This window comes from Aquila chrysaetos, chromosome 21, assembly GCF_900496995.4.
Source record: "Aquila chrysaetos chrysaetos chromosome 21, bAquChr1.4, whole genome shotgun sequence".
NCBI classification, from domain to species: Eukaryota; Metazoa; Chordata; class Aves; order Accipitriformes; family Accipitridae; genus Aquila; species Aquila chrysaetos.
In genome coordinates, this window is record NC_044024.1 from 13457270 (window position 1) to 13482766 (window position 25497).

A 25497-nucleotide genomic window follows, 5' to 3' on the forward strand; every position below is an offset into this window, starting at 1 on the left:
ACTTAGCCTGTGAAATGGTAACATTGTCGTGCTGTGGGATTTGTCAGCCCAGAGAAGGTACTTTTCCATTGCGATTACATCTGTGTCTCAAAGAAATAATGCAAACATCCAAGCCATCGTCAGCTGTGAGAATGAAGAAAAGCCCTGCTTGTGCTGTGCTGACACTAGCTGTGTACCGGAGTGATATTACTGAGTCTGCTCAGCCCCAGCATATCCCCAATACCTCCCGAGTGTCTTCACTCAGCAGGGGCCAGAGACACATAACTTGCCATCCTGCAATAACCATGAAGGAGTCCTACTGAAAGCTGGAGTCAAGAGATTTATATTTTTTTAAACCTGAAACAAGATTACATTCCATGTGGGAGCTGCGAAAAACCTTGTGGAAGCAGCATAGCCTTAACTTTCAAAATCAAATGCTTTACTAAAGAGATCTTTTAAACCTTGCAGAATAAGATTTTTACAAGCTACTGCATTTTTTTCAACTGTTTAGCACAGAGAAAGAGTCTCTTACATTTTTAATGGAAAAGGAAACCAAGAACAGGTTGAAAGTATATGCTGAGCTCTGGAAACAGCTGCAATTCAACCCTTCTTTTGGCATATGCTAACTCAAAGCAAGCTTATAATTTTCAAAGTGTTTTCTCAGAGGGAACAGTGTTGCTGTTTTGATTCAAAAGACACTGTTATTCAAAACTTACTTGTTTGGGGATCTTTCCCTTGTTCTGAAATTCAGCCTAATTTTCTGTTACTGAAAATGCTACATTTGGAAAAAGAGATGCAGATCAGCTATTGAACAATCTCTACTCCTTTCATCGAGCACTGTCTCGTCTTGCAAATTACTCTTATGTCATTATTTGCATTCAATTAGTAGTTGGAGTGAATCAAGGAAGCACACCAAGTGCCGCATCTGCTGGATTAGCCACACTCGTGTTTAGACCTGGTTTAGAGTTTTAGACTCAGGTTTTATTTGGACACCTCTCCCAGTTCACAATACTGAATTTTTCATGTCAAAACTCTCTCACATTGCTGAACCTCAAGTAAGAGCTTTCATGAATGTACACACAGAGAATTTGATAGCTCTTTTGGTTGCAAGATGTAGAATGTAGATGTTTCCTGTCCATCACCCAAAATTTAGGAACACAAAATTTGCAAGCATCGATCCATGCCTCCATAATGCACTTTAGTCATGAATCTACTTTAACTGGTGTTTTTCCTATATGGATTATTGTTTTGAGGAAATGGCACAAATTATTTCTAATTGAGATTCATGAACTTGGGGACATGTGTACTGATAGACTATTTCCCTATGTAATGAGTCCCATGACAAACCTTGCTCACAGTAACATCTACGAGATAGCTGAGGCACTCAGAAAAAATGACAGCTGATGTTGTGTAGGATAGCTCTGTTGGAAACCATGTCAAACTTGCAGATTTAACATGATAAAGTGTAAAATCACAGGCCATGGCTTTGTCTCACTCTTCTCCCAGCTTTTTTTTTTCTAATTTAATTTCTTCCATGGCTTGCAGTAAAATATTGTAGTTTATTTTAGGTACAATCATTCCTAAGTTGGCAATCACTGCTGCAATCACATAAGACAGCATAAATTGTTATAACAATAGCCATAATGATTTGGAATAAGGTAGAGGTTTTTCACATTTTCATGATTACTTAAACATTTTTATGATGCTGTACAGTAATTTCATTCCTTTTTATTTCTATTCTGTTTTGGCAAAATTAAAGTACATGCATTTTCAAAGTGCTATTAATACACAATGGAATAGGAGATTCATTTTGAATTTAATATTCTATCAATAGCCATATTAGGATTTAGTCAAGATTGTAACTTATACTTAATGCTTGTTCACTGCCTATATTTTAATAGGTCCTTTGGGGTCCTGCTAGAGAAATACAGAAACCAATGTGTATTCCATATTATAGATCTTTAATAGAGTATAAATTGTTCAGAGAGTTATATAATGTTAGAATAAGTCATAATGATTTCCTTAGAAGAATGTATTTCACACTAAACCACATCTTTAAATTTTACAGATCTCAACTATACTTTTGTTATTATTGTCATAGCAATTATTGTTTAATTATAGAGTTTTGCAAATATATGTTGCAGTTTTATGTTCTAAACCAAGGAAAACTAGTAGAGAGGATGCCTTTTGACAATAAACAGTGACTATTCAGCATTGACAGCACAAGAATTTTTTCCGAGAGAGTTAAGCTGCTGGCTCAACTACAGCTTTCCTTTTGAGCCTCTGGACAGATAAATACATGGTTTTGAACCCACAAAGGACCTTAGAGTAGCTAAAATGAAGATATTGACCTTCAAACTTGCCACTCATCATCTCACTCTGGAGCAATATAATTTCTCCAGGCACAAGAGACTCCCAAAGGTGCATCTAACCCACTCAGTTGCAAAGTCATTCTCTCTCTCAGGCGCTATGATCAAATAATTATTTTGGTATAGAGCATAGAACAGTTTTGGAAGTGAGTAAGGAGAAGCTCGTTGAAAATACCTCCTGCCTTGCTGTACTGGCACACTCAGGACTACTGTCCTGAATTTTCTATCAGAAGATATGAAGCTAACTGAGTTTCCTGACCTGACAAGAAAAACATTACTGTGATTCCTGATTGGATGGATGCATCATCCTCCAGTCCAAACTACAGGCCCAGCCAACATATTTCTTCTAAACTAGTTTGGCTTTACTTCCTGGTTGTTCTCAGTCCCTGACTTTCCAAGGTTAAGTAATGCAAAGATGAGCTTACATCTTGGCAATGCCTTCAGTCTCTCTTTGTTCCCAGTTTCAAAATGAGAAGACTATTTCTTCTTTTTATAGGGCATATTGAATGCCAAATAAACATGGTACTGGGAGGAGATGCTCAGATGTAGGCTCGGGGGACTCAGAACGTCCAGCTTCCTCCTCATGAAGCAACACTCCATGAAAGCTCTGGCAAACCTGGCTATGACTGAGTCTTCCATACCTCAACTCACTATTCCTAATTCACGGGAATGCCTTTGGTTGTTCTGACCTCCTGGAAGCTCTGGAAAACTGGTACTTGTGTAGTATTGATTCATTTCCATTTTAGAAAGATCTGATCAAATTCTGTACTGTTTCTCAAAATTGTTAATATCAGAATTATCATTTTTTAAAATTATTTGCTTCCATGGGAAATTTAGAAAACTCTACTTTCATCTCTATACTGAAATAAAAGCTTGTTCAAAATATCCTAAATTCCCATGAAACAAAACTGAATTTCAGCCAGCTTTGATCTAAACAGTAAAGCCTTTTCCAGCATCAGAGTCTAATTTCATCTTTTAAGGAGCTATTAAAATACTGAAGCCTTGTGATAAATCTCAGGCTGTAGAGGGAGTTTTAGTGGCGAAATTTTAATCTATCTCATGAAAATACTGTCAAGGTCATAATAATACTGCTATAAATAGAAACATGCGCAGTTTACCTCAGTTTTTACTTAACCTCACGGTCATTATGGGTTCTTGTGCCAAACAGCCTCATAGCAACTAACACTTGATTTCGTGAAATTGCTTTAAAACCAAGATACAATGAAGTAACCTCAAACAGCCATGAACTGATGTAAAGTCCAGTATATCTTCACATTCTGCAGCTATCTTCTTCCTAATTACAGTGCCTCATTTCTTTTTTAATAAAAAAGAATACTGATGGTGAATTAATAAAGATACATATTTCTGTTTATAGCCTTGATCATGGAGGTTGACTTGGCCATTCAAAATAATTCACTTTTCCTCCTTACTTACCCATTTGATCCCATTAGAGTTACGCTGATTATCTATTAATTTAGGATAAAATCCAGAATAGTACTTAGGCACCTAGATTGTGATGTATGCAGGGAGCATGAGTTAAATGAGTCAAAAATTCTGCTTAGACTGAAAAGGTGAAAACTTCCCTAGATTCTCTGTGTTATGCTGCTGTGCATGTCCAGAAGTGCTGCCTCAGTACTCATCTTCCACACAAAGCTCCTCAATATCTCTAGATTGGGGCATGGATAAGGAAAAAAAAAACCCCAAACCGTTGTGTTTTCTGTTTTCAAAACAACTGCCCTAAACCCAGTAGGGAATTCTTTTTTTCTTTTTTTTTTTTTGGGGGGGCGGTGTGGGTGGGAGGGGGTGGGATTCAGGACACCATTTATGAAAGACCATGGGCTGAAATAGCCCACCAATTGTGAAGCACTTTAACTGTGCGATAGCAGGGAATACTTAGCTTTCAGAGACCCCTTAGAGAAAGAACTACCTACATGTACATATTCCAGAAGAAAATGGAATAACCTTAGTGTATTTTTGTGTTCCTATCCCTCATATATCCTTAAGTTGCACTCTACTCCTCTCTCCTAACACTAGGAACTGAGTCAAAAATCAAAACCAGATTATATCAGACTGATGTAATGATGGAAAATGCTTGGCAAGTATCTCAGCCAAAGGAAGTCCAACACCTTCCTCTTGTTATGTGTAAAGTGCTCCATGCAAGAATATCACTTTCACTTACAGTGTTTCCTTTGTGCAGGACATCTCTGTGGTTGTTCAATACAGAATGAAAGAATCAGTGTGCATGGCTGAGCAATTGCAACCCAGTAAGGAAATGTCACAAATGTTTTTTAATACAGTGTGCATCGGGAGACACTTCCATTTATTTGCTTCTCATGGAGAAGGACATTATATTTAGTACATTTTTTACTTTAATAAATACAGACGTGGGCATAGACCCTCCATGAGGCAGATATGGTAGGAATATTGGGAGCTATAAACTTTTAAGGCTCTGGATGAACAAGGCTATTCTTAGAAGGTGGGTGCTTTGTCAAACCCTTATTTGCAACTAATTATTTGGGTGCATATGTTGACAGCATAAGCATAGCACTGAACTGCTATCTTTGAGAAGAGGTGTATTCGCATGGACATACTAAAAAGAACCTCAGTAAGATATTCTTCCTTTCCCACTTGGTGAATGGATAGACTTCGAAACTTAAAAGGTCATCCATAAACTTGTCTGGTGGTTCTAACCTATTGTTAATATTTAAAATAATGCCTTGAAGAATGAGCAGAAAGGGATTTTTTTTGTGTGTACACAGCTGCATATTTGTGTATACACACTGTTTCTAGTAGTAGGATGTATTGCAGACTTCATGGAGTCTTTGATATTCAGTATGTCATAAATGCCCTATGTAGAATTCTGTGCCAATTGTCACTGTTCCCTGGTGGCATAAATGCATATATTCAAGTATATTTAACTTCTGAAATTCATTCCATTAATTTCTTTCTTTTTATTTATTTACACTGGATCTGAATGTGTATATAAAAAATTACCCTTTTAATTATGGCAGCTTTGTAAGGCACCACATATTAAACAGTTGTTCACTCAAAAGGCAAGGGAGTCTGAGTTTACATTGTATGTAGAGCCTTCTGGCCCCAAGTATTAAATTCCAGTATAATGAGGACCTTGTGTTAGTTGTATACTAGACTGGGATTCAGCTTATACTGCCAAAGATCTGGCAGCGATGAAAGACTGAGCAACAACTGCCAAAAATTACTTGATATTGTGTAAGCCCTTGTGCTATACAGTCTGATAGTTGAAAGGGTTCATGTGCAAGAGCAGAATCTGCAAATGAAATGTATACAGTAAAGCAACATTTGTAATAACCATCTGCTATGTATCCCCTCCTTTCCCTTTATGCATGCACACACATTCACACAAATTGCAGAGCTATAAAACACTATGAGTCCATATTAGTGTTTTGGGATTAATGATATGGTGAAAAACATTTTATACTCACCATATGATATTTTTGTCTGTGGAGAGGAACAAAAGTTATCTGAGCCTCAAGGAAGCAGAAGCTGAAATTAGGCCCTGCAAAAGTTGGAGATTTCCAGTGGACCTCCTTAGTTTTTTTTTAAAAACTGCAAAATGGATCTTGAAGTGTTGAGAGTGAAAGTAGGTTTGGGGAAGTTGGGGGGAAGGAGTGGTTTAAATTTTAGAACAGATTTCAGTTTTATTTCTAGAATAACAGTCATGAAAGAACTTTGCAAAATTACACCAAAGGTAATCCAAATATTTTTGAACTGGAGAAAAAGTTTCATTTATTTTTAAGCCTTTTCCTATATAAGTCCTGCCATCTTTGAACAGAAGTGGTTCTAATTAGCTGCTCTTAGAGAAGTACTTGACACAATGAATGCTTATGTACCCTGCTCATTTATCCAACCTTTCTCCAGAAACCAAGGCATAGGTCATTTTAACATAGTTTTATAATATTATGGTTTTAACCTCTTTGCAGTGTATGATGCGAGTTCCTGGAATTTTGTGAACGTGAAAGCACAAGCTTGATTAATTCTGTATTTACTCTTCAAGATGGTTAGCCTGATTACAAGACAGTCTAAGAAACCAAGATGGTGTTCTAAAATGAAATTTAAATAATTCTTGCGCCCTGACAATTCTTTTCTCCTTGGAGCATCTCAAAGAGGATAAGATGGAGGGTGACAGTATTGAAGGAAATTAAACAGATGAAGACTATCTGTAGGCAAATTGCCGACATATTAATCTTGTTAATTTACATTAAAACTTAACACTTATCCAGACCTCTGTCATGTCAAAAAAACAACAAAAGAGAGGCATTTCTAATTTCTCAAGTGCACTTCAGATTAAATTATGCTCTTTTACATCCACTGAGGAATCCTATTAATGTATATTTGCAATTGCAATCCTTGAGTCAAATTCGGCTCTGGTTTTTTTGGTGATATTAGACCATTGTTTTAGTTTATTTGCTTGTACTTCTTCCCATCCTCTGCCAGTTGCGTTCTTTCTCCCAAAGGTTGCCAGTACCATAATCAACATCATTATACAAATTATGCAGAAGGACTCTGTGCTTGTGTAGTCTTATTCTTACTGTATTCTTCTGCATTAGAATGAAATAATGTAATCAAACCAACTTTCACTCATTGTTTTCTGACAAGTACACGCAATCTAAACTAGTCCTTGTAAGCCATGCTGGTAACAAGAGTTTGTATGTAATTTGTATAGAATATATCTCACCTAACTCTAGCCATCCAGAATTAAATATCTAGTTGCAGTTAATCATCTGGACTCCCTTTAAAGTCAACAGACAGTCTAGCACTTCCAGAGTGTGATTCTTCTCAGTGATTTTAGACATCTGCCTTAGGCTGAGCTGTACTGTATTGGCTTTGTGTGGCAAGGTTTTGGTAGCGGGGGGGTTACAGGGGTGTCTTCTGTAAGAAGTTGCTGGAAGCTTCCCCTGCGTTCGAGAGAGAGCCAATACCAGCCGGCTCTAAGACGGACCCGCCGCCGGCCAAGGCTGAGCCAATCAGCGATAGTGGTAACGCCTCTGGGAGAACATTTTTAAGAAGGAAAAAAAGTTGGGATAGGCAGATTCGGCAGCCGGAGAGAGGAGTGAGTACATGTAAGAGAAACAACCCTGCGGACACCCAGGTCAGTGCAGAAGGAGGGGGAGGAGGTGCTCCAGGCGCCGGAGCCGAGATTCCCCTGCAGCCCATGGTGGGGAAGACCACGGTGAGGCAGGCTGTCCCCCTGCAGCCCAGGGAGGTCCACGGTGGAGCAGATCTCCACCTGCAGCCCGGGGAGGACCCCACGCCGGAGCAGGTGGGTTCCCGAAGGAGGCTGTGACCCCGTGGGAACCCTGCACTGGAGCAGGCTCCTGGCAGGACCTGTGGATCTGTGGAGAGAGGAGCCCACGGAGCAGGTTTTCTGGCAGGACTTGTGACCCCGTGGGGGACCCACGCTGGAGCAGTGTGCTCCTGAAGGACTGCACACCGTGGAAAGGACCCATGCTGGAGCAGTTCGTGAAGAACTGCAGCCCGTGGGAAGGGCCCACGTTGGAGAAGTTCGTGGAGGACTGTCTCCCGTGGGAGGGACCCCACGCTGGAGCAGGGAAGAGTGTGATGAGTCCTGCCCCTGAGGAGGATGAAGCGGCAGAAAACAACGTGTGATGAACTGACCGTAAACCCCATTCCCTGTCCCCCTGTGCCACTGGGGGGGTTGGTAGAGAATCCGGGAGTGAAGTTGTGCCCGGGAAGAAGGGAGGGGTGGAGGGAAGGTGTCCTGAGATTTGGTTTTATTTCTCATTACCCTACTCTGGTTGATTTGTAATAAAGTGAGTTAATTTTCCCCAAGTTGAGTCTGTTTTGCCTGTGACAGTAATTGGTGAGTGATCTCTCCTGTCCTTATCTCAACCCACAAGCTCTTTGTTATATTTTCTCTCCCCTGTCCAGTTGAGGAGGGGAGTGATAGAACGGCTTTGGTGGGCACCTGGCAACCAGCCAGGGTCAACCCATCACATGTACCAACAACACCATTTCAAAGTTAGGCATCTACTCAAAGATAGTAAAGATGAAACCACACCCTTAGGACTGCAGGTTGGTGGCAGTGGTGTAAAGACAAGTGTCTGTGCCTGATGTCCTTCCTACTTGGAGCCACAATGGTGCATAGTTCTGTGCCATTTTAAAGGTCTAATGCAAGCTCTTGCTGTCACATACTTATGAATAAATGAATCAGCATTTCTCAAACGTCACAGAAAACTGTTTGGGGTCTGCCAGCCTACTCACACCAACAGGAGTTCATTCTGTTCAGATCCAAACACAGCACTGGGTGAGCTTTCGGAGACCCAGGACTCCCCAGGGGAATGTTCACCAGGACTGTGATATATGCTGCTCTCTTTTAAAATTATTAGTGTGCAAACTGTGCAGCACAGGTTCATACAAAGAAAAGTTACACGTCCTGACTGAGTGACTACATGTGTTTCATGGGATTCTGTTTACTAAGGACAACAGATGGACATTTTTAGCCTCTAGTAAAAGCAGAAAAATTATATACTGTCTGGCTGATCCATTAACAGAGTTTCTCCAATACAAAACAAAAGTCAAACTAAGATAAATATTTCCCACTTGTTTAAGTAGGTAGTACATAGCTGCAGTAAAGTATTTTGGCATTGGTAATTCCCACTTATCATCATATACTGTCTGAGGAAAAAAATATTTGCCTTTAATGAGTACTCGGAATTTTTGCTAGCTGCCAATCGAATTATTTTAACAGGCTGTTGGAACAGAGTGGAAAAATGGACCGCACTTGTGTAAGAATTCATTAATTGTTCAGACCACATCTTTCTGTGGATTTCCATATGTAATATGAAACTAGTTTTGAGCAGTGACTTAGAATAATTACCACCGTGAAGAAAAGAACTATTTTGTACAATTTCCTACTTCATCTGAAGCACAGATTTAGTATTGTAGAAGAATGACAAATGAATAAACATGTATTTGAAGTACTATGAATTGGTGAAGTGGATTACATTAAATAAATTTGAAATCAAGACTAACAAATATAAACCTCCTCAGAGCCAGGATAGAAATGTAATGTAGCCATTTTCAAATAAGGCTGAGGATTAAATGATGAAATATTTGACAGAAGCTAATGAGCCATCATCATAAGCAATAGGGTGTTAAAATGGAAAAAGGGAATTGCTATGAAACACATTTTTTCTGATTAATTTTTAGATTTTTCTGAGTACATTTTTTTCAACATGCATATGAATTCTGAACTGCTACTTTCTTGCCAATTTGGAGCCGAAACTAATGGCTTGTGACCATATAATGAGTTGTAATATTTAACTTGGATTCTGTGATCCCAAATGTACTTGAAAGTTTTGATATTTTTGTTCTACATGTGGCAGTGCAGGGAAAATGTCCTCCTAATCATATGGAGTTACAAAAATATTCATTATTGTGAGATAAAAAAAATTTATACCTTCACCCTTTCTCTTGTCCTACTGTATAGAGAGGAAAACAGAGATTGCATTCACAGACTTCACATAAGCACTGTGCATTCAGTTCTCAGAAGGTGAATGAAGAATCTTAAAACTTTCCTACAAAGGCAGTGCGGTGTGGTGGTTGGAAGAGGTGACCCAAGTGACCTGCCTGTTTCTGCTAACGTCCTTCTATGCCAAGTTGGCTAAGTAACTTAGGAAAAGCTTTTTCAAAGGCCATCATCATTGATTTCTCTCTCATGCTGCTGAGGTCAATGAGAGAGTTAGTGTTATCATGATTCTTACCCATAAATACTGATGTGAAAACTCTCATTGACTTCAGCGTGAGTGAGGACAGGGCAATACTAGACACACTTGGAAATCCCATCTGCTGGATTGCAGTTTACTGCTCCATAAAAGCCGGCAATGGCTATATTGCATGATGTATTACGAAGGTTGAACTATTAGTACTCAAAAGAGCGTTTAATTAGTTCAGATAGGTCATAGGTGCTAAGTAAGTACCAATTGTTATTAAGATTTTATCCCCTAGAAATACTGATGCCAATTTTTCCCCAACTGACAGCTGGAAAGCAGGTTGCAGTGACCTTGTTTGTTTTGGTTTTTTTTTTTCATTTGAAGAGAAGTCCGAATACAATGAGTAAGGAATTCCTTCAATAATTTGAACCACATACTTCCTTCTATCTAAATAATCTATGTCATCCCCTTATTTTGAAATAAGTTCCTTTTAAGAAGCCATACATACCATCTACAAATAATTATCATCAAAAAATCAGCTTTCAGATTGCTACAGCACAAAAGATTAAACTTTCTAGCACATGGGGTTTTTTCCTATGGTTGGAAACTTTTTTCAGTAGTGTCCTTTATTCAGGACACAACTGGGAGGAATCATTATTGTTATTCCAATGTGAAAAGGCAGAGTATTTCTTTTTCTGATTTGTTCTCAGTTCAAGACAGTTTTGCTTGACTTTGTTAGTTCTTAAAGCCTGGCAGTCTCACCCTTATAACCCTGCATTTTCTAAAGAAGTAATTCTCTCAAGCTAAGCCATCTTGCACCTCTTACTTCCACCATCATGTCATCATAGTCCCACCAAACCTTTCTGAATCTGTAGTGCTTAAAAATCTGAGATCTGCCTTTCCACACCTAATAGAAGTTAATTCTCTCTAGGACTGGCTAGGGTACTAGATATTTAGTTTTAATGCTTTGTGCTCCTGAAACATTAGTTTGCATGTAGCCTAAAAACTGAAAATACTCAGATGCTGGGATATGGGTTTATGGCCTCAGTGTAAAATTGCTGCTCATTGAATAGATGTTTGTGTTTACAGTATCAACAGACACATCAGTGCTTGGATGACTATAAAGTCTAAAATGTTCCCTTTAAGATGCAGGCAAAAACCAGTGCTGGACCATACTCTGTTATAATCTGGGAAAGCTTCAACTACCACTGTTTTTCTTGTAGTACATGCAGTTGAACAGAAGACGTCTACCCATGCCTGTTGATCCAGCAAAACTGAGAACTACATTCATTTTTAAAAGATGGCAACAATCAATGACAAATTAAAGAACATAGCTATAAATTATTCATGACAGTAAATTCCAATAATTGAAGTATGCCACATGATGCAGAACATTAAAAATTTGCATTGCTTGTCATATCCAAATCAATATTAAAGAGATTGTTAAATTGAGATCAGGGGAAAACAGCAAACATGATAAAAAATCAAAAGTGAACCACAACCTAAACCCCATAAATCACTCAGTCATAAATAATTAAGGTGAACAACCCTTCCTTTTGTAGAATATACAATACATTTAGGGATCAGCACTTGTTTTGATAACATTTCAAAACTTAGACTATGCAACTCTCTTGGTTCGAAGTTTTACTTATTAGCAGCATTAGTTGTTCAGTTCATTGCAATTTAGATGAAAACTCAGAACCACACTTTCAGTTGATGCAAACCTATTTAACTCCAGTAAAGCTGATGGACTTCTTAACCAGCAGGTGATGTAGTATCTTACATCACCCTAAAATTTAGCTAGTACATTTCAGCAGAATTTAAAAAGTAAGCAAACATTTGAACAATACTCTGGCCTACCCCACAGTCTGCTGAAGCTGATGAAAATCCTCTCACTGGCTTTGGACCAGGCCTGCTGTTGTGATTTCATTCTCAGATCTAGAAATTTAGTGATCATAACTCCACAACAGAGAACAATTTCTCATGAACTTTACCTACCCTAAAAACATTTAATGCCAGATAGGCCAGATGAATTGTCCTTAGACTTCTTTCACTGGTGGGCAGTTTATGGGGTTCTAGATCCCAAAAGAATGGCACCCAATTGCTCCTGAATGTTAACTTCGTATCTTCAGGCATTGATGGCCTGGACATATGGTGGCAATAACAGGTTCAGATTCTTCCAGAAAGGCATGAAAAATCCAACCATAGCTGTGGCACATGCAGATCTCTCATGTCATGGCCTCTCACATTGCATCCTGATGATATAAGTGATGTGTTGAGTCACATCACCAGGCAGAGGCTATGGTGGTGTACTGTGGCTGACAAATGCACCAGGTCATACCAAGGGTCTGCCGCACCTCTCTAGATGACCCCAAATGGGCAAAGAGCCAAGACACTGCATAATACCACCCTGGGAAAAATCTGTTGAAGTGTCAGCACACTAAATGTGTTAAGCATCATTAGCAAGATTCCTAATTACCTATTTTGAATTAAATGGCACATGCCATTTACTGCTACAGTAGAAAAAAGTGATAATTTATTTGCAGACAAAGAATTCTGCCTATGAAATTACTCCAGCATTGGAGCCAAGGTAAAAGTATATTTGTAACCATATTATACATTGAATTCAAATTATGCAATTGATAACATTTCCTAACATGGCAAGTAATGAGAATTCACATTGAATTTTCCACAACAACCATTTGAACTGAAGGAAAGAGACACCCAATTCCTTCTGAAATGAACGGGAATGCGGTCTGCAGTGCCCAGAGGCAGTTTTTGAGAATCTTATCCTTGATCTTTTTTGATTCACTGGGTTCTGTTCTAGTCAAGGGTACTAAAAGCTGAATGAAAAGCTGAGTTTCCCTTGCTTTCTGACAACCTTGCTTAAACTGCTCCTGTCAATGCAGAGTGACCAAATGCACCCGTTTTTCCCAATACATAGTTTGCTCTTTCCACTTTTGTCCAACCTGGTCTATTTTCTGCTTAAATACACAGCTTAATAACAGACTGCATTATATGTAAAAAACCCACTCATGCATGTAACATGCCAGTACTGTTTCTTAGTGGGTGCAAACCTCAGATGTATCATAACAACCATCTCTGTCATACTGAATATACAAAACTATTTCAGCTTTGAGACAGAAAAAGTAAATTTTTCAGCAGTGTATTGTAAAGATACAGTAGTTTCAAAGGAAAGCATTTTTGGTCCCTATTATACATACTAAATACTTTGGATGCACATGAGACTATTTGCATTTTTTATGATATTTTTTATTTGGGGTTTCTTGGAGAGACCATAAAAATTAAAAGCAGACTGTGACCAAGCTGATGGCTTATGCTTTACAGTAGACTCTCTAAATGGACAATTTCCAGCTTCATTCTCATAAACATCAAATGTATTGCCTTAAACAAAACTATGCAATCATCATATAAGCATGTTTTTACACTAGCACCCAATGTGATCAGCGTAACACCCAGTGTTATCAGCAGAGGCTTGTCTATTTATGCCAAGTACAAGTCAGAGATACCTCTCAAATTCTTCTTCTTTCTATTCAAATCCTCACAGTGCGTCCATTTCTACGGGAATGGAATAAGTATCCTCACAGTAATGGCAATAAAGGTATCAACTTGGGACCAAACGTCCTCCCATCCATAAAGAACTACAGAAGTATTTCAGAGGGAATGTGGCTTGAGCTGGAAAGTTATGACCTAAATATGAAACAAAGAGGGAGGACTAGCCTCTCATGTAAATCAGTTGCTGAACATGGCAAATAGAAAACTACAAAAATAAAGAACAATGGATGGCAGAAGATGTGCTGTTACCATGAGATTAAAAGTGTGGGGGAAAGGGCTACATTACTGACAAACCTCAGAAGCTGCTTCTATTGTATGTGTTTAGTTGAGTGAGGTTTCAAAGCACTCAAGAAGTGCTCAGAACCAGAATGAGTCCATTATCATCAAGGATCTGCAGAAAACAGACTGCAGGCTAGAGCTGCAGGAAAGATTAATAAGGTCTGCAGAAAATACACTGTTCAAGGAAGTTTACAAATGCTAGAGTTTGAGTATGAAATACTAGGGCAGGTTGTACTATGCTGTGCTTAGGAAACTTGCACTGAGAAAGGGGAAAATATCAAACAGGGTGGGGGCATTTCCATAAGCATCATCATCATCAACATCATAACCACATCTGCAAAGCAGAGGGGTTTTTGCCAGTAGCATCTCCCTCTGTTCTTTCAGTTGGCAGGGCCATAACTTTCAAATCATTGTATAATCCTAGCCAAATGACTTCAGATAGGGGATTTCAGAGAATGAGGGTGACACAAAGCTCCTCATGAGGCCTCATGAGGTCAGGATATATCAGGAAACGGAAATGTATCTCCTGAAGGTAGATGGCTGATGGCAAGGTGCAGTAACAGAATTACAGAGAAAAAAAAAAAAAAAAAGAATTTCTCAGACTTCCTGATGAATATGAAAGGCACTCCATTTGTGAAGAATGCAGGGGGAGCAATGTGTTCCCCCTGCCAAGCAATGTGTTTTGCCAGCAGGTGCTGGATTGCCAAATACATGAGCCACTTCAGCTGGCAGAATGCCCTGATGAAATCATCTCATTTGGCAGCTCTGGATTTCAAATGAACTGTTTTCCTAATTCTATAGCAAGAATGATCAGTGTGCCATGGGAACTTTGCAGGAAGGGTGGTGTCAGAAACATGCCTAGAGCATGAGGTAGCATCACTGCTGTGCTTTATGGGATCCTGGATATCATTGTCCTAAGACCTGGCCTTAAGAAGGATAATTTAGAAGAAGCTGATTAAGTTAATCACCCCCTCTGTTATTTTCGACTCTGGCAGACTTTTCAGCATTGCCATTGAGCAATGGGACAGGGATGATTTGGGTTTTGAGCCTTATGTTTGCTTTCTCTCCCTCATATACAAAGTAAAATGATAAGTGATGGTGGGAACTGCATAAGGTTTATAGAATAATGTGTGGCTTGAGCTAGCCTAGATGAATCAAAGGCAAGGACAGTCGGGTCTGGTAGCTACAACTGTAGAAACAGTCAGGTTTGAGCATTTGTATTCACTTATATGGGGGTAGGGGCCACCTGCCTGTGGCAGTTTCTCTCTGCTGTGCTGTGATTTATTATGACAGAAGCCAGGGTTAGTGTTATCTCACCCTGCTGCTGAGACAATGATTATGTGCTTTACCTTGACATTACTTGATGCAGCGCTCACTCTCCCTCTAAGAGAGTCAGTGTTTGCAGGGTTTCTGTGTTTCTGTAGGAATTTTGCCAGCATCTGGCAGGTAAGCCCTGCAATATGCACCTCCACATCAAGAACAAAGCCAACCACAGAACCACCCTGGGGCAACAGAAAGATCAGTGGTAAGACAGGTCCTCCTTTTCCTGGCAAAAATACCACGTCCACTCCTAGAAATAGTAATACAAAAAAAACCCCAACCCCAAACCCCCAAAAAAATGCAACCAAAAAAACCCTGTACTGTTTCAGAACTAACCCAGGAGACAAAATCAGTCTTTGAACTACCCTTTCCCTTGCTTCTGCCTTGCTGATGCAGGGTAGTATTAAAGTTTGGGCAAATCATAATTCTGTTGCCTCCTGGCCAGGTAGGAGAGGGTGATGCCAGCCCTGGAAGAAAGGCACAGACCAAGGGCATAGAGAATGCTAGCAAGTAGCCTACGCTCCTGGACTTCATGTAGCTCATCTCATGGAGGTGGATATGTTCTTCCTGCCTATTACTCGCTCATGCAGACTTGGCAATCACAGGCTCCCTATCGGTGAACAAGCATGTGATCTTAGCTAGATACATAAAACCTGGGTGGAAGGAGGGGGTGGGGGTTTTTGTTTGTTTGTTTGGGTTTTTTGCGGTTTTGGCTTTACATTTAGATATTTATTATTGTACTAAAATTTGCCTTACCAAGAAACACACCACAGTCCTCTGACACCTTCTGTGCAAACAGAATTCATTATGCCACTGTTATTATTTCACTGTTTCTGGGGATTAACTGACAAGTTGAAACACAAAGCAGGAATGGACCACTGTCCCAATGATGTGACAGTAACAATAAGAAAACTGAGCAAATGAACCTGAAGAACTCAGGATTTTAGTAAAATCAAGAGACATAGTGCAGGGAATTTTAGCAGTGAATACCTTCTAAGACTGTTTTTTATTACTGTCAACTAAATTGTCTGATAAGATATTCTAATTTAAGATGTTGCTCTGCTTTGTTTACAAATATTTAATGGCATAAAGGCATGCAAGTTCACTTTTTAAAAGAAATTAAGATGTATAAGGGTTACATAATGGAGGAAAGCAATGAACATCTGTGGCATCATGGTGATTTTACACACAAAAAGATTGGGGGATTTGCTGCTTACAGACACCTGCTTAGCAATGATGCCAAAGCCCACCTGCTTCCTTAGCTTTGACAGATGACCAATACTACCTCTTAGCCTTGATTCTGACAGACAGCTCATTTATTTAGCCATATAAAATCTGTCTAACTAGTTGATAAAAACATATGTATATAAAATAAAAATTGAAACAGGCTTTTGAATATTGAAACTTTAAACCATGTAGTTGTTGAATTTAGCATGGAACAATGATCACAATTTGGACTTGCAGAAAATTAGTCCCTTGACTTACTTACTCTTCTGGTCTTTGGGCATCATCAGACAGTATTTTGCATATATAGTTAGAATGACTGAAGTAATTACCATCCATGTATTTGTTATCACTTCAGTGCTGAAAAAAAACTTTGTTTATTTAAAAGAGTTCTATTATCTCTGACTACCCTAGGGGTGATTTTTATCTAATTCAGCTGACTTAGCAGAGAAAGCAATGGGCACCACAGACACAATCCTGTCAGGTATTTCAAGTGTGGGATCATAGTCGCTTGCTGAAGTAAGAACAGGTGGAGGTGATTTCCAACGCTTTTATGGCCAGGACCAGAGGAGAATGTCCGACTATGCCATTAATCACATAATGGTGGTATCCAAAAGGAATCCAAATATGTACTCATATTTGTGCATAACCTGTTTGGAGTTGTCTAATTTTGTCTGTCAATAATTTTTTAGTTTCCATCTTGTAAATATGAAGCAGGTATCTCAAGAAGTAACTATGTTTAATTCGATTTCTCTTCACATTAAAAGGTCATACTGAAAATATATTATTGAAAAACATTTATAAACATTTCCGCTACCTGTGAATAATATGCAATTCCCCAACAATAAAAATATAATGCAACTATGAATTACAATTAATTGTGGTTAGACTGCTCTTTTATTTCTCAGCAATACCTTTCAAAAATACTTCTGCAGTAGCCTCCATGTTTTATTCAGAGTTCTGAATTCTGTTTTGCTGATGCATTTCCATATTTTGCTTCATGTTTAATGATTTAGTATTGTTTTTTTCCACTTTAAGTGAATAACTTAAGCTTGTTCAATGTTTACATTTCAGTGCTGTAGATCTCAAATTATTTCACTGGTATTCAATTTAAAGGTGTAATGTTATGATTCCCCACTTTCATAGAATATTAATAGAAATGGAAAATGCATAGATGATTTAAAAAATAAAATATTTGAGGAAAAAAAACCCTCCTAATGAAGGTTGCACTTGTCTTGGAATGCTCGCTTTGGGAAGTAATTGATATTACAAAAGTAGATGTCAGGTTTGAAATGACAATTTAAATTATACCCATCAATTAAAGTCCACATCAAGTTCTAAAAGTTAATTTTTAATATCACTTCTTTAACTTTATATTAAATTTGTAATGTCTTTTTCTCTGCTGCCAAAGAGTTACCATGCAAGCCACAACCTCAGCTGGGGTAAATCAGCACAGGTTCACTGAAATCTGTTAATCTAACAGTTTTCACCAGCTAATGACCAACACCTGTTTCACAGAGGATGCTGTGGCTCATCAACATCTACTTCATCTACACAGCCTTGGGCATTATCTTCTTATACCCAAGAAATCTATGACTTCTGTGTACTACTGAAAATTTCTGATGATCCTGTTGTAGTTACAGGCACTAAATGTTCCTGCCAAGCTGATGAACTCCACCAGCATTGCTGAAGAAGAGTGAGAAGATTGGCAGAAGTAGACTCTTCCACCTCCCAGGTTTTGCTTTGAAGCTGGCCTAAGCTGGCCCAAAAGCTCTGGTCATCTGAAAGTTGTTTGATCTGAAAAGAGGTGCTAGCTCCAAATCAGACATTATTGTAGCTTCTTACCATCTCCCATGCCTTTTATGTAGCCACCATCCTAATCATTATCTAAAAAACCCCCACCACATTCTGCTGTTGTGTTCACAGTTTTTGGGCTGAGCACTGAAAGTTGGATGGACAGGTCTAGAGGACAAGCAGTCTTCCCATTCCCAAAACAATCTTTCTACAAACTGAGGGTAGAGCAAACCTCTCCAGATACATGGTAAACAAAGAATCAGCCCTCTTAATATCAGTGGATCTAGTCTAATGTGTAAAGGCATGCAGGCACTCCAGGTTTTGCCACAGTAGGGACCCAACAGGGATAGAGAGTGCTCCTGACACAGCAATACCAGCACTGCTGCTAATGTAGCACTTTTCCAGTGAATAAATTGAAGATTCTCCTCTTAGGGAAGGTTAATCTAGCACCTTTCACGGGCACGGTACTCATTAATATGTATCTTGCATTTCTAAAACCTTGGCTTCAGCTAAAAAAACCCCTCTAACGCATAGTAATTCATATTGCCTTCTCATAACTTCCTGGGGTCTTAACCGTGAAGAAAATTACTGCATTGCATTAGTACATCCATAAATGGCAATAAGCCTTTTTAAATGTAAACACCACTGTGGATTTGCATGTCTTTTGAGAGCAAATACGATGGGAGAACTTTGGAACCCAGCGTATTTTTCATTAGTTTGTATAAACATATAACATAGTTTTAATACTCTGTTCTTGTCATTATGGTAATTTGGATTCCAGTCCAATGAGGTGCTGAAGCTCAGGCCCAACTTTAAACCTCCGTCTAATCCTGCTGCCTTCACTGGGACTTAGTGAGAACCCAGGCAGTGCACAGAATGGGACTCTGGGATGAGGGAGGTTTAGGAACTGCACAGAAAGAGCTTGTGGTGGTACTTGTCTTAAGCACCCTACCGGAAGGTCAGCGTACATCAGCTTACTACAAAAACTGATTTTAGACAGAAAGGAAACAAAATTTGCACTGAGTATAGTGGATATTTTAAAGTAGTCTCTTAGGATGGAAGTTTGCCTGTTGGGGTTGCTGTTATTGTGGATTTTACAGCTGAACCCCACTTTCAGCATGTGAAAGTTTGGGCACTAGTATGACCACTCTTGATCCCAGGTAGAGGAGCAAGAAAGGGAGGAAAACATCCCACCGTCTTGTTGTTAACATTCCTGACAAGTGCACTAAAGGCACTGGAAAAGTACCATACTGCTAATGCTGCCATCTGAGCAGTAAGACATGCCAGATTCTAAAAAACACCTCCCTCAGGGGAGCAACTGAAAGCTGTTTATAATAGACCAGAAACTCCTGTCTGAGATTTATCAGCGACTGTCACAGGTGAGAAGTGTTTACCAACAAAGCCAGAACAAGTGACAGAGAAGGTGATGACTCCTTCAGGATGCTCAGCCTTTGGAATAATTCATCTTTTAGCAAGCAGCCCCAGCAAGTCCCAAACCAGAGCTTTCAGCAGGCCAGCTTGTGCACAGCAAAAGCACTCCCTTCCCTGGGCTGATCTAATCTAGCCAGATTGTATCTGCAGCTACCCTGAGGCAGTAGGGGAAATGGAAAATGAATCAAAGTGGATCTGATTCCGACTTCCACAAGAGCACTGCAGAGTTTCATTTCCCCATAGTTGATTCGTTTGAAATCCTGGCTGATGGTCAGGCCTTCAGATAGATAATAATTTTAGCAACTGAGTACTGTACACACATCCTTTTTTCTCCCACATAGTCTTATAATTTCTTTAGCAATATGAATTACATGGACCTGGAGAGAAAGAGGCCGGGCTCAGTAGTTTCAAAAGTAGGGGTTACTGACCTAAGCTATTGCTCTAACGCACACAGGCCTCTCAGGGTCGCTTGCATTCTTGGGCAACGCAGCAAGGACTCGCTCACAAGGCGGGTATGCTTCATCAGCATGGTGATCGGCCAGCAAAGATTCCCCCATGACAGAGTAAGGTTAGGTAGGGACAGGAAAAAGAGACAGAAGCAAGCATCCAGTAATTTACCCCATGAGAAGTAGCTCTTAGGCTAGCAGAGCATTAGGAAACTCTTGGAAACCACTTAATTGCATGAGGAAACCAGAAGCTTTGCCTACTTGAGGACTGACCTTGCTGTGTGTCAGTAGTATCATAGAACCAACAGAAATATTATTGTCCTATTCTGCTCTCAGAGTTCATAAACTGAACTCTAGGAACTAAGTGGAAGTTGCTGTTGGCAACTAAAGGACACTGAGAAGTTCCTGAAAGAAGCCAGGAATTTTTTGTCAGATATCTCATTATGTTATATTTTGACTGCTCAACCAGTTTTTTTTTTTTAAATAAAGTCTTCATTCCAGGTTTGCTACAGTACATCACAATTTTCTGAGATTCCAGACAGTGTTTCTTTCAACTTTTGAAAGCACCTTTCAGGCCCTGACAAGTACCTTCCAGGAAAATTGACTCCAAGTGCACTTGTCTTCTTAAATAAAACACCCACTGTCATTTACAAGCAGATTTCTTTAGAGACAACCAAAAGCATCAAACAAGTATGAATTGCCATGCAGACCTCAGCCCCTCCTTTCTTGAGAACTCCAGCAGCCCCTAACATGTCGCATTCTTACAGGCCCTAGCACATATTTGCATCAATCTCAATAAAATACAATCTTGTTTCCTTACCAGACCAACACATACTGCTCATTACAGCTATTAACAGGTCTATGAACAGGAGGGGAAGATCATTATCGGGTTTGATGGATATGTAGCATTTCTGCTCTGCATCTCACTTTGCGCCAGGAACTGTACATCATAAAGTTGTACATCTTTTCCGTTCTGTGGCCCCATATTAAGTTTTCCTAGTGAAAGTCTGTTATAAATATTCATCAAAAGTAGGCTAAAGGAAGATAGTATAAGGAAGATAGTATGTGACTAATACAAAAGGTGTTTCCAAAGAAACTGTGTTTTTTCATAGATCTTTTCCAATTCTTGAGATCATCATTAAACTTCTGCTTCTAGTGGGGCTTTTCTTGTGGCCTGGATCACAGGGCCTTAGCAAATGCAGATACTAACCCTTCCTTTCTCACATACCGTCTCCCCTGTTTTGACTACAAGCTCTTCGGGAAATAGATGACCTTTACTGCATAGCTTTAGAAACAACCAAAATTGCACTCTAATCTCACTCAGTTGCTCTTTATGTGCTCTAGCTTAAATAGTACTAGATAAAAAAAAATCACCTGTGTTTTTACATCTATATCTTTACGGTAGAGTCATTAAGAAGTTTCCCAGCAACATGTACATTTAAAGGCTTAAAACAAAGTTCCATTGAAACTCCTCTAGGTACCTTGAGGTTACAATACACTGTGATAACCAGCAGTTTGCAAATGGTAGCCTGCAGCCATAACAAAAAGCTTGCTTGATTTCTCTATTCAAGAGGTGGAAGAGTAAAGCAATAAATATGCATTGTGCTTTCCTCTGTGAAAAAAACAAAACAAAACAAACAGGAACAGACAACAACATTTGGAGAAAACGCTACTAAAATAGAGACAGGTTGCAGCCTGAGGGTGCTAACCTGCCTTCCCTTGAACTTCTACTGTGTAGAATCATTGCCTACGGGACATCCATTTTGCTGAACTCTTTAGCATCCAATGATCATTAGATGGACCACATCAAACCGAATGATGACCAAATGAACTTTTATCCTTTCTTCCATCTTCTCCCTCCCTGCACCATAAATGAAACCAACTTCCATCATCCCTCCTCGATAAACTTAACACTTTCCCCTCCATGCTGTTTATGTCGAGTTATTGCTTCTAGGACTTTATTCTTTTTTTAAAAGTTTTGGAGAACTTTATAAGAGGAAGAGGCCAAGGAATAATGACAGGCATCTGAGATAATAGCAATAATAAAACTGGGTGGCAGCTGGGAAAAAAAATCACATAAATTAGGCAAGATTCATGGCTACTGAAGGAGAATATGACTCCACTGACACCAACAACCTAAGAAAGGTGTACAGATATGCATGTTTCTCTTATATTGCAATATACAGCACCAGCACTGCTAAAGGAAACCCCTCACTTTCCACTAACACAGAGCAATCCTGTTTCTCTCATACTACCAAATACATTTCTATCTCAATCACAGAATTTATTACTTTATATTTCACTTTCTGACACATATTCATGGCTGATTCCCAGAGTTACTTCTTCTCTCAGCAAAAACCATATTAATACCCCTGGAAGTGAATATCTAGAGAATTTATTATAAGAGGAAATGGCTAGACAAATACAAACCTCAGAGCAATTTAATCTATGTATCAAAATACTTGCCATTCTGAATAAATTGAAAATGGAAAGCGTGATACAGATCTGGATTTGGAGTAGAACCAAAGAAAGTCACTCAAGCAGTTTTGCTCTCCCAAATTGAAGTACTTAAAATTTCTTAATTCAAAGCTATAAAAAATTCCTTCCTGTGGCACTGCAGAGAAGTAAATTTTTTAAATTACAATGAACAGCCTGGACTTCTATCAAATCAGATTCAGTTTTGGTCTTTTTGTTGTTAGGTTTTTTTTTCCCCAGTCAAATTACAAATGCAATGCATTACAGGGAAGACAATATGTTGTAGCTTTAGTGAAGCAGCAGACTCAAAAATCTGACTTCAGAAGTGAAATGGACTATTGATATCAGCAACCCTGAAGCAATATATCATTTACTTCTTTTAGAAATGCTTACAATTTCCAGCCTACCACAGAATCTAAAGCCTAATCTGCTAGGACTGAGTTTAATACATAAATGAGGAAACTACTTTAATATAAAGTTTAAAACCTTAAACATTTGTAGTTGAAATAGTTTCACCTTTATCAAAAAGCCCCCAAGCACAATGCAGCTGAATGACTGTACATTGCGACTGTCTGAGAGACTTCCTCAGCTCCAGTACGAGCAGCTTAAATTCTCTTTTTATTTTTTTTCCAATGAGACAGAAATTGTCCTCTCTATAGCCTGAGGCAGCCTTTACTGTTCTTCTGGGTGGTACAGCATTGTTATCAGCCTAGATATTACAGTGCCCAAATGCCATGCCATCTAGTAGGGGAGATGTCGGGACTGTGAAGCTTGGTTTATTTTTACTGTCACGAATCAGTCTGTTTCACATGTACGCAAATCCGGAGCAGGGAGTCTTAGAGCGCGCAGGTGATTCAGTCTCACAGAAATCCCCAGTCAGCACAAAAGCCTGGTGGCAGCGGAGCCAGTCCCACCTCACGCCCATGCTTTACTCAGTGACTAAGAGAGAAGGCGACTTCTCCCGCTGTTTGCGCTGCCTCACCGCCGCCGCTGCGCCCCAGAGCCGGAACCCTTACAATAACTGGGGCGCCGAAGCGGCACCAGCGCCCGGTACGGAGCTCCCGCGCCGGGCGGCCCAGCGGCGCGGGGGCGGCTCCGAGGCGCGGCAGGCTGCAGCGGCGGGGCACGCCGCGGGCGCCCTGCACGGCGCAAGAGCTTGCGACGCAGACCTGCTCACCTCGGAGAAAACCGATATCCACGCGTCTCCCGACTGTTACAGAACAGCAGATTAATATTAACTATAATAATTAGATGTTATAGCCCTACTTTCAAGGGCGTGCTGGCCACTATCTTTCAAGACAGGTGCTTGATATTTGCAAGTACTTGAAGCACTTGGAGGATTTGTGTCTTGGTCCAGACCCACATAGCTCCTTTGAAAAGTAGTCAAACTGATGCTGCGCTCTCTGGATCCCCACCGAGATCCAAGTTCTTTTAAAAATTTGATCCCAGATGAAAAGCTGGTTTTGCCTGTACGAAAACACTACTGGCAAGCAAATGAAAAAAAAAATAAATTTACAAAGTACACGCGTAGTACAAGTACATCCTCCTGTCTGTCTTCCCAGTTACTTTAAGAAAGCCTGAACAATGTGGGACAACCTGATTTCCCTATGCTTTGAGGTAGCACGGCCTCATCTTAATCCAGGAGCGTGAATACAACAGTATAAAGAAAATGGGTATACATCCAGATATACATTCTGGACCTATATCAGTTCAGTTCTTTGTGGTTTTTAGCAAGTGAAGAAACTGTTCAACCATAAACTCAAAGCAGCAGCTGACTTTGTGTTTTCTGGTTGGTTTTTTTTTTTCAGAATACAACATATTGGTATAACACCTTGAATTCTTCAGGGGTTTGGTATAAAATTTGTGCCTTTCCACTAAAATACCTTATTGTTTGATTTTGGTTGTTGTTTTTTATTTTTTTTTTAAATGGTAAAAGCAAAAAAATGGCTATGAGCTGTATTCTGTTACTCTTACATTGATTCTTTAGCTTTTACAGCCTTATATAACTGATACATCATACAGGTAAAAGTAGATTTACTGATGACAACAGTATACCATGTTCGAGTTATATTGAAACATTTTTATGATGAAGAGTTTCCCTAACACCACAGATTTCATAGTGCTGCTGAACCTGCGTAAAGTTGGCAGAATCCAGTTGTGGCATTGTGTCCTCTGCTCAGGACACAAGGGTGAGTTGGGAAGGGCTGTTGCTGAGGGTGTAGCAGTTTATGCTAAGGGCTAAGTACTGGATAATTTATGCTGCTACATAAATGCAAGATGCTAGTGAGCTCTCATTCCCATGAAATCGTATGGTAGCCTGAGCATTTGAACCAGTCTCAGGCACAGCTTCCAACCTCCAGCTGTTTTATTCTCTAGTATTTTTAATGTTTCTACATCTGCCTTTGCTTATGTGCCAAGCACATACATTATTTTGATTAAAAAGGTGCTATATAAACCGGTTTCACTATTGCTACTGTTAAAAAGTATGAGTTGTAATTTCTTTCTTGGGGGGAATTTAATGCACAAGAAACGTACCATTTCCCTGTATGTGGCCTGAAAATTTATAAGGACTGACAAGCTTTTGTCTGTGTTTCCTTACATTTACAACAATGGGATCCGTTGCTCAGTACGATTAGCACGTACCAGATCTACAGCCCTGTCAGGGCTTCTTTGTTCATTTCTTAGAGGACATAAACCATCACTAACATGTGACTTACCATTCTTCATCTTGAGTCCATTTCTGCGAACTCAAACTAATAGTCACTCTGTATAAAATGCACCTAGCTACACAGATATAGGGGCTTTTAGAGTCTTCTATGGTGCTGCATCTGACAGTCTAGAGCATGAGGAAAAATAAAAAACAAAAAACAAAATATTGATCTATTTCTGTTC